Source organism: Talpa europaea (assembly GCF_964194135.1).
Source record: "Talpa europaea genome assembly, chromosome: 9".
Lineage (NCBI taxonomy): Eukaryota > Metazoa > Chordata > Mammalia > Eulipotyphla > Talpidae > Talpa > Talpa europaea.
The window spans coordinates 95,069,391-95,084,094 of record NC_140076.1 but is presented as its reverse complement, the minus strand read 5'-3'; the positions used below and the strand labels follow the sequence as shown (position 1 = coordinate 95,084,094).

At 41.6% G+C, this 14,704-nt stretch overlaps 1 protein-coding gene and 1 pseudogene across 4 annotated transcripts in view; one reads left to right on the top strand and one right to left on the bottom strand.

The window, feature by feature from the left end:
- The window catches only part of DIPK1A (divergent protein kinase domain 1A), a gene marked incomplete at its 5' end in the record, with an annotated part of 92,878 nt that overhangs the window by 52,152 nt on the left and 26,022 nt on the right, over positions 1-14,704 (top strand). The gene's annotated exons all lie outside the window — the stretch shown is intronic.
- On the bottom strand, positions 9,517-14,106 carry LOC311177771 (elongation factor 1-alpha 1-like; annotated as a pseudogene). Its single transcript has 4 exons — positions 14,098-14,106; positions 11,078-11,400; positions 10,429-10,790; positions 9,517-10,125 (listed from the first exon to the last, which is right to left on the bottom strand). The product of its transcript is annotated as an elongation factor 1-alpha 1-like (transcript).

Sequence of the window (14,704 nt, the reverse complement as noted above, 5' to 3'; positions counted from 1 at the left end):
ACAGCAGGCGAGACAGGAGAGGTTGGCTGCGCCTAACCAGGGATCCAACTCAGGCCATAGTGACTGGCAATAGCTTGACAGAACATGAGACTTTAACCCCTGTGTCACTAGGTGAGAAATTTAAGAGCAAAGTACTGATAAAATTTTTCAAACACCCACATGTTGGAAAAGAATGTTTGACCAAACTAAGTATCTACTTGCTCTGAATCAACAAGAACTTTGAACAAAAAGGAGCTTGCCTTTCATTCTTATTCATGTTGAAGAAGTCCTGCTCCATTTCCTAAACTATTTGGCCTGCTGACCATCCATGATTTATTTGGTACAAAGAAAGCAAAGACGTCTGCTTTAGTTCCATGAACTGAATAAAGAGAATGCTCTTGGTGGAGTGAAGAATGCTAAAACACTTTACAAGCTCTGAAAAGAATGTTCTCACTAACTTCTTGGTTTTTTTGGTAAAATTAATTACTTTTTTTTTTTTTTTAACTTTTTTTTTTTTATAGAGGCATGTTTTATTTATTTATTTATTTGTTTGTTTGTTTGTTTGTTTTGTTTATACATGCACTGGGTACAGTCAGAAGCATCGGAGGGTGAGAGAATTCACCAGAGCCAGAGCAGGGAGCAGAGCAGGCAGAAGGACCGAAGTACACTGCTGAGGGGAGCAGCGGGCGGCAGGAGAGGTCTGCGCGCCATGTGGGACCCTCCTCCGGTGGCCGGGGAGCAGCCGGGGATCGAACCGGCGCCGCAGAGGCCGCGGGCAGCTTTGCAACCCAGCGCTCAACCGCTGCGCCACCGGGGAGGCCCTAATTACTTTTTTTTTTTAGAAGTTCCAACTAAAGTAATTGACTCATCCTGGTTCCTCCTTCCCTAAATCCTGGTAGTCAGCTCTGATGAGGAGCTTACTGTAAAGAATAGATGCAGAGTGTTAGCTGGGCTTAAGGCAGTATTTTTGTTTTTTAAAGCTAAAAATCTTATTGAAATCTGACCTTTTCTGGGGTCTCCCTCGTGGCACAAGGGGTCAAGTCTCAGCACTGTGAAGCTATTGGCAGCCGCTGCAGCATGAGTCAATTCCCATCCAGGGAGCTAACCCACATGGTGCAGCAGACCTCTCCTGACTCACCCGGTGCTCCCCTCAGCAGTGTATTTCAGTCAGTCTGCCTGTTTTGTTCCCCACTCTGTCTCTGGTGAATCCTCTCATTTCCATCTCCCCACAGCTCTGGTCTACACCCCAGCTCTTATATGCATAAATACATAAATCTTTTTAAAAAAGGAAATCTGACCTCTTCTGCTCGGCCACTATGAGCAAATCATCAGAGCATTCTCACTTGGAGATTCTTCAGACTGATGTCAGAATCCCGTCCCACCACTTCCCAAATTCCTGGGATACACTTTGAGTTAGTGAGTTGTCCTGTGGGAGCCCACTCTCTCTTGTCTTGAAGCCAGGAAAGATCACCTCTACCCCTTCCTCTCAAGAGTATTCACAGCAGAACAGACATCTCTCCAGAGAAACCTGTGAGGTTTCCCTCTTCTTTACCCTGGTCTGACTGGGAGTGGAGTCAAACAACCAGCCCTAGCCCCGTTGACTTTTATTGTTTATTTATTTTATTTTATTTTAATTTATTTTATTTTGCACCTCACTTTGGTTTGGGGTTCTCATTGTATCTATGCGCCTCACAGGACAAACTTGTCTTTAGTTCTTGTATTAGACATAACTTGGTACATAATGTAGTAAAAATAGATACATACGTGTGGGAATGATAGATAGCAATTTCCAGATGATGACTTCCTCTGAGGATGAAGGCAAAGGGGAGAGGTTTTAGATCTGGTTGTAACATTTTATTTCTTCTTAGAAAAGAGTTTTGAGGTAATATTGCAAATTGTTAACATCTGTTTACTTTCAGTGGTACATATAGAGCTGCCTGTTATATTATTTTCTCTATAGATTTTTTTTCTGTGTGTTTGAAATGTTTTGTAATTTAACATTAAATGGAAAAATTAATCTAGGTCACAGTAATTTTTCTGCTTTAAGTTTCTCTCCCCTTTATCCTCAAAGACAGAAAACTTGAAATCATCTCATAGAAACCACCCCAATTCCCTGCCTCCAGATACACCACACATGCATGCATTCTCTTCCTCTTCCCTTTAGGCACAGCAGAGGTGGGATCCCCACTCTGGATCCCCCTCCCTGTGAGCCTTCTCAGAACCTTGTGCCATTTATTTTTTCAATGTCTTACTCTCTTCATTCTTATCTTTATGCTGCCTGCCCATCAACATTTAAATATGTGCTAGTTTCTCTTAGCTTTAAAAAACAAAAATGCTGCCTCAAGCCCAGCTAGCACTCTGCATCTATTCTTTACAGTCAAGCTCCTCATCAGAGATGGCTACCTGGTTGTCTTTATCTGCACACCTGCTTCTCTTCAGTCCACTTCAATCTGGCGTCTCATGAAGTTTCTCTTACCAAGATCAACAGTGACTTCTGTGTCACTAAATCCAGTGGCACTTTTCAGTTCCCAACTTTGTCACTTCTCAGCAGCATTTGACACCACAGACCTCTATGCTTCTTGAAATCCTCTTTCCATGATTTCCACATTACAGTATTTGGATTTTCTTCTAGCCTATCTGCTACTCTATGCTCTCCTTTATCAGCTATTTTTTCCACTCTGTCTTAAAATAGTGGAGATTGTCAGGGCTCCATCCTACACCCTTTTCTCACTCTGAACTTTTCCTTAAGTGAAAGTATCTACTCTCATGGTTTGTTACTTTCTCTGCACCTTCCTTTTGATGCCCACACCTCTACCTCCAGCTCTGACCTCTGTTTTCTCAGCCACAGACCTGTACTCTTAAGTCCTCACTTAACATTGTCTTACGTTCTTGGAGACTGTGGCTTTTAAGTGAAACAAAGTGTGATACCAGTTTTGTCATAACCTAGTTAATATAAACAAGAGTTAAATTCCCACGGCTTATTTCTGTCCCTGAGAACATCACCAAACTTCTAAATAAAGGCCCAAAACACTTCCAGTAGTAAATCATCACTTGTTTTCATTCAGTCATTTCTGGATGATTTATTCCAGTTCAGAGTTACAAGTGGCCAGAGCATGGACAGGAGACCCTTCTGTCTCACGGTGCACTGACACAACTCACACGCACTCAGACTGGGCGGTTTTGACACACCTGTCAACCTAATGTGCATATCTCTGGGATGTGGGAGTATACTGGAGGACCCAGAGAAAACCTCCACAGACATGGGGGGAACATGTACACTCCACACAGGCAGTGGTTCCTATTGGCAATTGATTTTTTTTTCTCATTAACATTACAAAAACAATGTTGAATAAAATGATGTTATTCAAGAACCTACTATATACTCAGCCGCTTCCTAAATATCACCGACATGACTCATAGATTCTTTAGTCTAAATATGTGCAAAACTGAACTCATTCATTTATCTTTTCTTGAATATTTTTTCCCCTTGGTATTCCCTGTTTTTTGGAAATGGCACCGCAAAGCTTGTAATTGCTCTAACCAGAAACCTGGGAGTCCTACTTGATTACTCTCCCACATTAGTCACATTTTTATTTAATCCTCTTAATTATACCTTCTACCTGTATTTCAAATCCTTCTTTTTTCTCAACATTTCTCACTGCCCACACCCTAGTGCAATTGCCTCCTAACTGACTTTTCTTTCTTAATTCTTAACAGATAAGACATTTTTCAGAATTTGAGATTTAGATATTTTATTTGTTTTTTTTTTTTAAAGATTTATTTACTTATTTATTTATACAAGCGCTGGGTACAGTCAGAAGCGCGGGAGGGTGAGAGAATTCGCCAGAGCCAGAGCGGGGAGCAGAGCAGGCAGAAGGACCGAAGTACACTGCTGAGGGGAGCAGCGGGCGGCAGGAGGGGTCTGCGCGCCATGAGGGACCCTCCTCCAGTGGCCGGGGAGCAGCCGGGGATCCAACGGGCACTGCAGAGGCTGCGGGCAGCTTCGCAACCCAGCGCTCAACCACTGCGCCACCGGGGAGGCCCTAGATCTTTTATTTTGAATGAGATACTAAGGTGTACTAAATGAACTAGTGTGGTTCTCCTGCTGTATCCAGCTTTCAGAACAGTGGAGATACTGTTTTAAGCCACTAAATTTTGGGATAACTTGTTATACAGCAGTGGAGAATTGGAACACTTAGCTTCCTTAACCCCCATCTTTCTGCTCTGTAATATAGAAGAATACAGTCAGTGATTTTCATCTGCTGTTGCAAATGCTGATGTTACTTTCACAGAGAATGTTAATGGGAGCTACATCTCCCTCCAATATGCGCTGTCAATTGCTGGCTTTCTACTTGTTCATTAAAAGCTTCATCTTTTAATCCTGAGGCAGCTTTGATCTGTTTTCTTGGACTTCACCCCTCTTAAACATGTGCCTTGTCTGTATTCCCTAAAGCAACAGCAACGTGAAGGATTACAGTCATCAACTTTTGGTGGGAAAAGTCATTTCCTCATTGACTAAGAACTAACGTTGCGTTTACCCCTGGGTAGTTCTAGGACATTTTTAGATGACTTCTTGCCCAACTATGAAAATAAGTTAAAGGAAAGACAGCCAGGGAGCTACCCGCATGGCATAGCAGACCTCTCCTGTCTCGCCCGCTATTCCCCTCAGCAGTGTTTCAGTAGATCTGCCTGTTCTGCTCCCAATTCTGTCTCTGGTGAATCCTCTCACCCACCACATGCCTGGCCTGTACCCCAGTTCTTATATGCATAAATAAATAAATCTTAAAAAATAGAACCAGGAGCACCAGAAAGGGGAGCTCACATTCTGAGTAGTACCATCTTTACACACCTCTGCAAAGAGGAGTTCCTTCTTGCCCAGTCACAGCCCTGCCCGTGATACGTGTCACAACTCAGCCAGTGAGAAGCCATCACCACCCTGAACTATCATGTTCCCTCAATGAACTTTCATTAAAGCCTAATGAGGGCCTCCCGGGTGGTGCAGCGGTTGAGCGCTGGGTTGCGAAGCTGCCCACAGCCTCTGCAGCACCGGTTCGATCCCCGGCTGCTCCCCGGCCACTGGAAGAGGGTCCCACATGGTGCACAGACCTCTCCTGCCGCCCGCTGCTCCCCTCAGCAGTGTACCTCGGTCCTTGTGCCTGCTCTGCTCTCCGCTCTGACTCTGGTGAATTCTCTCACCCTCCTGCGCTTCTGACTGTACCCAGTGCTTATATAAATAAATAAATAAATAAATCTTAAAAAAAAAAAAAAAAAAGCCTGATGAAACCAACCTTCCCTTTATCTGTCTTTGAGTCCATCTGCCATAGTCTGTAAACCTGGATTACAATTATACTGCTATTCTACAATGAACTTACTTTAAAAATAAACAACTATTCGGGCCTCCCTGGTGGCACAGGTGGTTAAGACGCAACCTATGAAGCTATCCACAGCCTCTGCAGCACGAGTTTGATCCCCAGCCAGGGAGCTACCCACATGGTGCAGCAGACCTCTCCTGACTGGCCCACTGCTCCCCTCAGCAATGTATTTCAGTTGATCTGTATGTTCTGTTCCCCACTCTGTCTTTGGTGAATCCTCTCACCCCCTGCACCTCTGGCCTGTACCCCAGTTCTTGTATGCATAAATAAAGAATTCTTTTTTTAAAAAAAGAATTTTTTTATTGTAAGATTTTTATTTTATTTATTTTTGCATAGAAGAATTAGGGTATAGAGGTGCAGGGGTGAGAGGATTCACCAGAGTAGAGTGGGGAGCAGAACAGGTGGATTTACTGAAATACACTGCTGAGGGGAGCAGCAGGTGAGACAGGAGGCATCTGCTGTGCCATGTAGGTTAGCTCCATGGCCAGGGATTGAACTCTGGGCCACTTTGCAGTGGGAGGGCCATCGAGGTTGTAGCGCTGGGACTTCACCCCTAGGCCACCAGGGAAGCCCCTAAAATTCCTATTTCAAAAAAAATTCAGACAGTGGGACTCTCTGGACAGCAAAGAAAATAGACAAACTATGTTTATTTGCATTCCTATAGATGAATCTCACAATATAATGTTAAGGGAAAAATCCAAGTACAATAGACTACATGGTGTGTGCTTCTATGTCTATACAGTTTAAGAGCAATGAACACCAAGCCTTACATTTTAGGTATACATGCTCAGGGTTAAACTACATAGGAAAGCACAGAAATGATTATCATAGAAGTTGAAAGCATGCTAATTAACTCTTTATTGGAGAGAGGCTCAAGGGATTAGTGAAAGCGCTAGAAAAATTCTGTTTCTTAATTACATAGGTATTTGCTTTCTAATTATAATTTAAGTTATACTTACATATTTTTAAATTTTAATTTAGGGGTTACATTTTTACTCCTCCCTGTGTGCTCATGTTCCACTCATTCTCCACCAAACTATCTGTCCCAATACCCCACCTGCCACCCTCACCTCCTTCCCTTCCCCCTTTCTCTTGGGTTACCATTAAATTCTTACACTAAATCCAAGATTTATTCCTGCTCTGTTTTGCATGTATATGTTTTTGATTATTTATATTCCACAGATGAGTGAAACTATCTGACACCTTTCACTTTCTGACTTATTTCACTTAACATAATCATCTCGAAGTCCAGCCACTTTATCCCAAAACACACCATTTCATCTTTTTTAATAACTGTATAGTATTCTATGAGTATGCATTCCATAATTTCTTTATCCATTCATCTGTTGATGAGCACTTAGGTTGGTACCATGGATTGGCAATTATGGACAGTGCTGCTATGAATAAAGGAGTATATGTCTTTTCATATTTGAGTTTTCATATTTTTTGGATAAATATCTTGCAGAGGTATTGCTGTATTGTATGGGATTTCCATTTTTCTTTTCTTTTTTTTAGGATTTATTTATTTCTGCATACAAGAGCTGGGGTACAGGCCAGAGGTGTGTGGGGGCAGGGTGGGGGGTGAGAGGATTCACCAGAGACAGAGTGGGGAACAGAACAGGCTTCTAACCGAAGTACACTGCTGAGGGGAACAGCGAGGGAGTCAGGAGAGGTCTGCTGCGCTGGCTCCCTGGGTGGCTGTGGGTTGCTCCCTGGCCAGCTGGAGATCAAACTCGTGCTTCAGAGGTTGCGGATAGCTTCATAGGTTGTGTCTTAACCACCAGGGAGGCCCACCACTTTTATTTTCTAAGAAACCTCCAACCATTTTCGATAGAGGCTACTTCAACTTATATTCCTGCCAGCAGTGGATGAGTGTTCCTTTTTTCTACATGTCCTCGCAAACATTTATTGTTTCCATTCTTTTTGATATGGTGCATTCTCACAGGAGTGGGGTGATATCTCATTGTGGTATTGTTTTTCTTTTATCATAAAAGATGTTGAGTGTCTCCCTGGTGTCGCAGGCGGTTGAGCACAGCGCTGCAAAGCTGTCCACAGCCTCTGCAGCGCGGGTTCGATCCCGACCGGCAGGGAAGATACACACATGGCGTAGCAGACTGCTCATCTCTCACCCGCCGCTCTCCTCAGCAGTGTATTTCACTCAGTCTGCCTGTTCTGTTCCCCACTCTGTCTCTGGTGAATCCTCTCACCCTCCCGTGCATCTGGCCTATACCCCGGTTCTTGTATGCATGAATAAATAAATCTTTAAAAAAAAAATGATGTTGAACAAATTTTTGTTTGTGAGGCATCTGAATGTCTTCTTTAGAAAATGTCTATTTAGGTCTTTTGCTCATTTTTGGATTGGGTTGTCCTTTGGTTGGATTGTATAATAAGTACTTTGTATATTTTGGAAGTTAGCCCCTTGTCAGATGTGTAATATACAAAATTTTTTCCCATTGTGTAGGTTGTCTTTTTATTTCTGTGATGGTTTCTCTTTGAGATACAAAAGCCTTTTATTTTGACTTCGTCCCACTTGTTTATTTTTGCTTTTGTTTCTCTTGCCTTTGGAGTTGAGTCTCCAAATTTATTTTTAAGGTAGATTTCCTGTAGTGTATCCCCTCAGATTTCTTTCTAGTATTTTGTGGTTTTGGTTTTCGTATTCAGATCTTTAATCCCTTCTAATTTAATTTTTGTATATGGAGTTAATATACTTACATATTTTAAATAATTCTATATGAATGATATATTTCAGAGAAAAAGTTTTTAAAAAGCAATCAGGAGACTTTCCCATCCTAGAGGTATAATTTTAAATAGATTTGCTAAGCATATTTATAAAGTATGTTGTTTTTTCTGATTAAAAAAGTAATACATATTCATTATAGAAAACATGTATAATAGAGAATAAAAATAAAAATCATCCATAATTCTACCACCTTTGACATTTTGGTTATTTCCATGTAGTTTCTACAGTCTGTTGGTAATATATCTTTTTTTAAGCAAAATTGGGAACACATAATACATGTTGTCTTGAAAGCTAATCTTTTGTTTCATTTCCTGTATCATGAGCATTTCCCCATCCTTAGACCTCCTTTGAACTAGTCATTTACTGTTGAAACTAGCCCCAAGCTTATGATTACATCACCCCCATGCAGTTTGCTATTTTGCATTTTTGAAGTGTCACTGATAAACATTAAAAATCTGAACCAGCATTCAGAGAAAGTGAAAATTTTCTGCTCCCTATTGGAATTTATTTCTTACAAACTAAAATTAGAGACTATACTCATGTAAATAAAACCTTATAATTTAGATTAGAAATCTATGTAGTATTTCTGAGAGAGTGAAAATTCACCTCTTGAAAAAATGAACAGTGCTAAAACTCTGACCAGTAGACTCAATACCTCTTTACAAGGAATTCTTCTAGAAAATTTTGTCATAAAAAATCATTGTCATCCTCAAGACAAACTGAGGAGCATAGACATATTTAGAAATTTTCCTTTCATTATTTTTGACCTATAAAAACTTAAGGTTTTCCTTGTTTGGAATGACATAGAAGTCCTTTTTTTTATGTTTCTTTGATAGAATGTCATAGCTGTCTTTCAATGTTTGTGAAATTATCACTAGGATAGTTTAAATTTGGCATATTTAGATATTCTTAATTATTTCCCAATAGCCCTCCAGCTAGCAACAAGGCACTCATTATTGAGGGTGCAGGATGCATTCCAAATAAAGTTTATCTGTATGTGTTGTCATATACAGTAAATATTTACCCCATTAAATGGTTTCTTCATATTTCTGCTTTTACAGCTAACATATTTTTTTCAAAGTGTTATTACAGTAAGTATTTAGAATTTATTTAAAGAAAAGGGTAAAAGTTATATTTGGAGATCTGTACCAATAATTTTAACTATAATTTTTCAGCCAGATTATTCCTGAGTATGCTGTAAAAATCAGCTAGCTTCAGTATTGCCAAGATAGCAAGAATTTTTTTTTTTATTATTTCAGAGTAACTGGTAATTGACAAACTTGATTAAATATGACAAACCCATGTCTTTCAGCTTTTTCTATGGAATGATGAATGTAATTGATTGAGTTTTTGCAAATGATAGCTTTCAGTTTGTTTTCTGGGTATTCAAGTACTCTAAAGATGTTAAGTAAAATATTTGTGGGTAAAAGTAAAGATATGATAGATATTTTTCTTCTTCTCAAAAGCAGTAGTAAGAACATCTGTGTAGGAAGTATTTAGGGATAAAGCAAATGGGACATCTTCCTACTTTCTCCCAGAACAATGATTAATCTTTTCCTTCAATTCAGCGAAGCTTCAAAGCAATGTGAGCTGTGTGACAGTCCAACACAGGGGAGTATCAGTATCCAGTTCTGATTTGGCCTGGGTGATTCAGAGTAATCACCTAACCTTGAAACCAGCTGCTTCCACTGGTGGCAGTTTTTGCTGTCCCCCCACCCATTGCCATGTCATGAACTTTGGCAGACAACTCCTTGACAGTGATGCTCACTTTTTTTGTCCCCAGAAACAACTTCACTCAAAGATTCCTGGTGCATTTCAGTAGACCTCACTTCAGCTGTAACCCTGACTGGAGCCAAGGTGACCAGATTTGAGAATACCAATTCAGCTTGGCCCACAGGGACAGCCCCAGTACCACCAGTTTTGTAGATGTCCTGGAGAGACAGGTGCACACACTTGTCAATTAAACAAATTGGTGATAGGATGCAATCCAGAGCTTCAAGCAGCGTGGTTCCACTGGCAGTGCCATCTTGCCATCTTTATTTATTTATTTTTTTAATAGAGGCATGTTTTATTTATTTATTTGTTTGTTTGTTTTGTTTATACATGCACTGGGTACAGTCAGAAGCGCGGGAGGGTGAGAGAATTCACCAGAGCCAGAGCGGGGAGCAGAGCAGGCAGAAGGACCGAAGTACACTGCTGAGGGGAGCAGCGGGCGGCAAGAGAGGTCTGCGCGCCATGTGGGACCCTCCTCTGGTGGCTGGGGAGCAGCCAGGGATCGAACCAGCGCCGCCGAGGCTGCGGGCAGCTTCACAACCCAGCGCTCAACCGCTGCGCCACCGGGGAGGCCCCATCTTGCCATCTTTATAGGTGACTTTCCATCCCTGGAACCAAGGCATGTTAATGTTAGCGCTTGGCTCCATCATGTTGTTACCATTCCAACCAGAAATGGGCACAAATGCTTCTCAGTCAGGGTTGTATCCGATTTACTTAATGTCAGTGCTGACTTCTTTAACCATTTCCTGATATCTCTTCTGACTGTATGGTGGCTTGGTGGATTCCATTCTCGGAGAGCCAGCAATTAGTTGCTTCACACCCAGTGTACAAGTCAGAAGGGTCTGCTCACAGGACTGCCCATTCTTGGAGATACCAGCTTCAAATTCACCAACACCAGCAGCCACAATCCAGTCAGCACAGTCAGCCTGAGATGTGCCTCTAGTCATGTTTTTATTTTTATTTTTTAAGATTTAATTTATTTATTTATACAAGCACTGGGTACAGTCAGAAGCGCTGGAGGGTGAGAGAATTCACCAGAGCCAGAATGGGAAACAGAACAGGCAGACTGATGAAAATCACTGCTGAGGGGAGCAGCGGGGGCGGCAGGAGAGGTCTGCGCGCCATGTGGGACCCTCGCCAGTGGCCGGATATCGAACTGGCGCTGCAGAGGCTGCGGGCAGCTTCGCAGCCCAGTGCTCAACTGCTGCGCCACCGGGGAGGCCCTAGTCATGTTTTTAATAAAGTCTCTGTGTCTTGGAGCATCAGCGACAGTCACATTAAATATTTGCTGGCCTCAAATTCCCACAGGGAGGTATCGATGGTGATACCACGCTCATGTTCACGTCTCAGTTTATCCAAGACCCAGGCAGACTTGTGGGAGTCCTTCCATATCTCAGCAGCTTCCTCCTTCGAGTTTTCAATGTTTTTTTTTTCTTTCGATCCCACCACTTGTGTAGGTCAGGTGACCACTGGTGGTGGAGTGGACTTGCCCTAATCCCCATGTCCAATGACAACGACATTGATGTGAATCTTTTCCTTTCCCGTTTTGGCTTAGACGTAGCTGTGATTTTTACCACACCTGTGTTCCTATGGCAAACCTATCATGAAAAAACTATGCCTATTTTTAAAAGAAGAAAAATTGTAATAAAAAACCTCAAATTTCAGTAGAAATGAGGATATAATAGTTAAGTGAATTTAAAGGCAACCCATGTATGTGCCAGTGGAGATGGAAAGAACCTTTACGAGTCTATTATCTGGTAAAACTTGAGTAGGGAGGGGTTGGAAGAGCATCCTAACAGGAATGTTGTGTTTTGTAGTTGGTGTGTGGGAGCAATTGATGTGCACCCCTTAGAAGCTTGACTGTCAGGGCAGTAGAGGTAACAGAAACCAATGAGCAGACATGGGACTCCTAGGCCAACCTGGCTGATTGTAAAGTTGTAGGAGATAATCGTTGGTCCTTCTCAACCAGAACAAGATGGGGAGAGAAGAGTTCGCCACCCCATACCTCCCCCCCCCTCCCCGCTTTGGAGCCTGGGCTGTCCCTGCAGTGGGCTAGTGTGCTCTGGCTCCATGGGCGAGGTATCTGGTCTTAAGATTAGCTCCCTGTGTTTGGATTCCCTGATTTTTAATATAAAAAAAGTAATATGACATAATTTAAATAAGATTAAAGATTTTCAGATTTTTTTAAGACAAAAATTTTCAGTGAGATCAAACTGGATCAAACAGTATATCAAACTATATCTGTAAAACCACTGTTTTTTAGAGTGGGATTAGTATAGAAAGTTTGTTTCATCATTTTAATATTTTTCCTCTCTAATGATTTTTCTTTATTTTTATCTTTATTTTTAATAAGATGTTGCTAGTCATTTACTTTAGTCAAAGAACTGCTTCTGTTATTTGCAAGCAGGTGTTCTTTTTTTTTTTTATTTGTTTGTTTGTTTATTTATCTATGTATTTATTTATTTAAGCACTGGGTACAGTCAGAAGCGCAGGAGGGTGAGAGAATTCACCAGACCCAGAGCGCGGAGCAGAGCAGGCAGAAGAACCTAAGTGCACTGCTAAGGGGAGCAGCGGGCAGCAGGGGAGGTCTGAGCGCCATGTGGGACCCTCCTCTGGTGGCCGGGGAGCAGCCGGGGATCGAACTGGCGCTGCAGAGGCTGCGGGTAGCTTCGCAACCCAGCGCTCAACCGCTGCGCCACTGGGGAGGCCCAGGTGTTCTTATATTTCTTTAATTAGAAACTAGTTTATGCCGTAAAGAGTAATTAAAAATAAAATGATAGTATCATACAAATTTGATGCTTTCAGCCCCTTTAAATTTTTCATTTATTATGTGACTGTAAAGCAAAATTTTTCAACCTTAGCACTCTTGACATTTGGAGCCAGATAATTCTTTGTTATGCTGGGCTTTCCTGTGCATTGTAAGATGTTTAGCAGCATTTCTGACCTTTATCCACAATATTCTGGGTACACTCCCCAGCCATGAGACAAACAAACGAACAAGTCCCTAAATATCGCCAAATGTCCCCTAATGGGCAAAATTGCCTCCAACGGAGAATCACTGCCATAGTGTATTTACTAAAATTTTTATCATGCTTTTAAGGAGCATAATTTGAAATAAAGCAGTGTGGGGTCGTCACAAAGTCTACAAAATAAAAAAGCTGCTAGGAGGTCTTTTGGATCATTCACCATAAATAAAGATTAAAAACAATAACTACATTTCTTAATCAAAGACTAGGTTATCTAGGTAATTGGTACAGAACAGACCACTGAAAACATTTTAGTGAGTGCCACATAGGGAAATAAAATTAGTTAATAGCTACAGATGTCATTTATAGCTGTTTTTCTTCAATCATTGTTTTAAAATGTGAAGCAGCAGGAGCTGCAGATACTAAAGGACACACGAAGGTCCTTTTCCTATTGTTGCTACCCCCAAATCACAGTAATTTTCCATGGCATGCTGAAATAAAAATGTGTTGTACTCCTTTGTCATTATGTCTACAACAGGTGATGCCCAGGGCCCTGCTGGGAATGTGGTTAATCTGGCTTCCTCTCCAAAATTCTTGACATTCTGTATCATGGCAAGCACTCAGCAGGCAAGCCAGTTCAAAGGGTGTTTTTTTGTTTAAACATATGTCAGAGGAAATAAAAAATGTAGTTATTTGAGAGAGAAAGAAAAGCAAAATGATTTCAAATTTCATTAAATTAGGCATGTGGGTGGGAAAAACATATACATGTCTTATCTGCCAACATCTAAATTTAATATGGATTTGAGAACCTCCATGGCACCTGGGTTGAACAGTTGTACAAAAATCTGAATAGAGATTATTGATGGCGCATTCAAGGGCAGACAACAGCTTTAGACTGCTAAAAGTGGGTGTCGAGAAACAGGTAAGACTGGACCAAATCCAGTATGGTGGGAAAAAACCTTACTCACTAGATCTGCGTTATTTTCCTTTATTCTGTGTCTTATACCTGCTGCAGAGCAAGTCAGGAAGAAGAAAATAGAGTACATTTTTCCCTGATGCTTTTACTAAGTGAATTGAGATGTCTTTCTTTAAAACCCTGTTTCAAAAAAAAAAAAAATAGTGTGAAATGTTAATATATGATGGAACGTCAATGGTAAAATCATGGCATGCTATGGTCCTTATGTGACCCTTTTAGCTGTTTTCTATTGTAGATATAATTTGTTTGTCCCTGTAACTGGAAATGTGCTGCAAGTTCCTCCGGCAGTACCTGGCACATAGTAGGCGATGAATAGTTGCCGAATGAATATGTGAGGGCATGTCTTGGCATTGCAATATATACAGTATATCTAATATAAAACTTGTCTCAAAAAAAATAGTATGAAATGTTAATATATGATGGAATGTCAATGGTAAAATCATGGCATGCTATGGTCCTTATGTGATCCTTTTAGCTGTTTTCTATTGTAGATATAATTTGTCCCTGTACCTGGAAATGTGCTACAAGTTCCTCCAAGCAGTACCTGGCACATAGTAGGCAATGAATAGATGCTGAGTGAATGTGTGGGAAGGGCATGTCTTGGCATTGCAATATATACAATATAGCCAATATAAAACTTTCAAGTTAGTGGGCCTCCCCGGTGGCGCAGCGGTTGAGCGCTGGGTTGCGAAGCTGCCCGCGGCCTCTGCGGCGCTGGTTCGATTCCCGGCTGCTCCCCGGCCACCGGAGGAGGGTCCCACATGGCGTGCAGACCTCTCCTGCCGCCCGCTGCTCCCCTCAGCAGTGTACTTCAGTCCTTCTGCCTGCTCTGCTCCCTGCTCTGGCTCTGGTGAATTCTCTCACCCTCCCGCGCTTCTGACTGTACCCAGTGCATGTA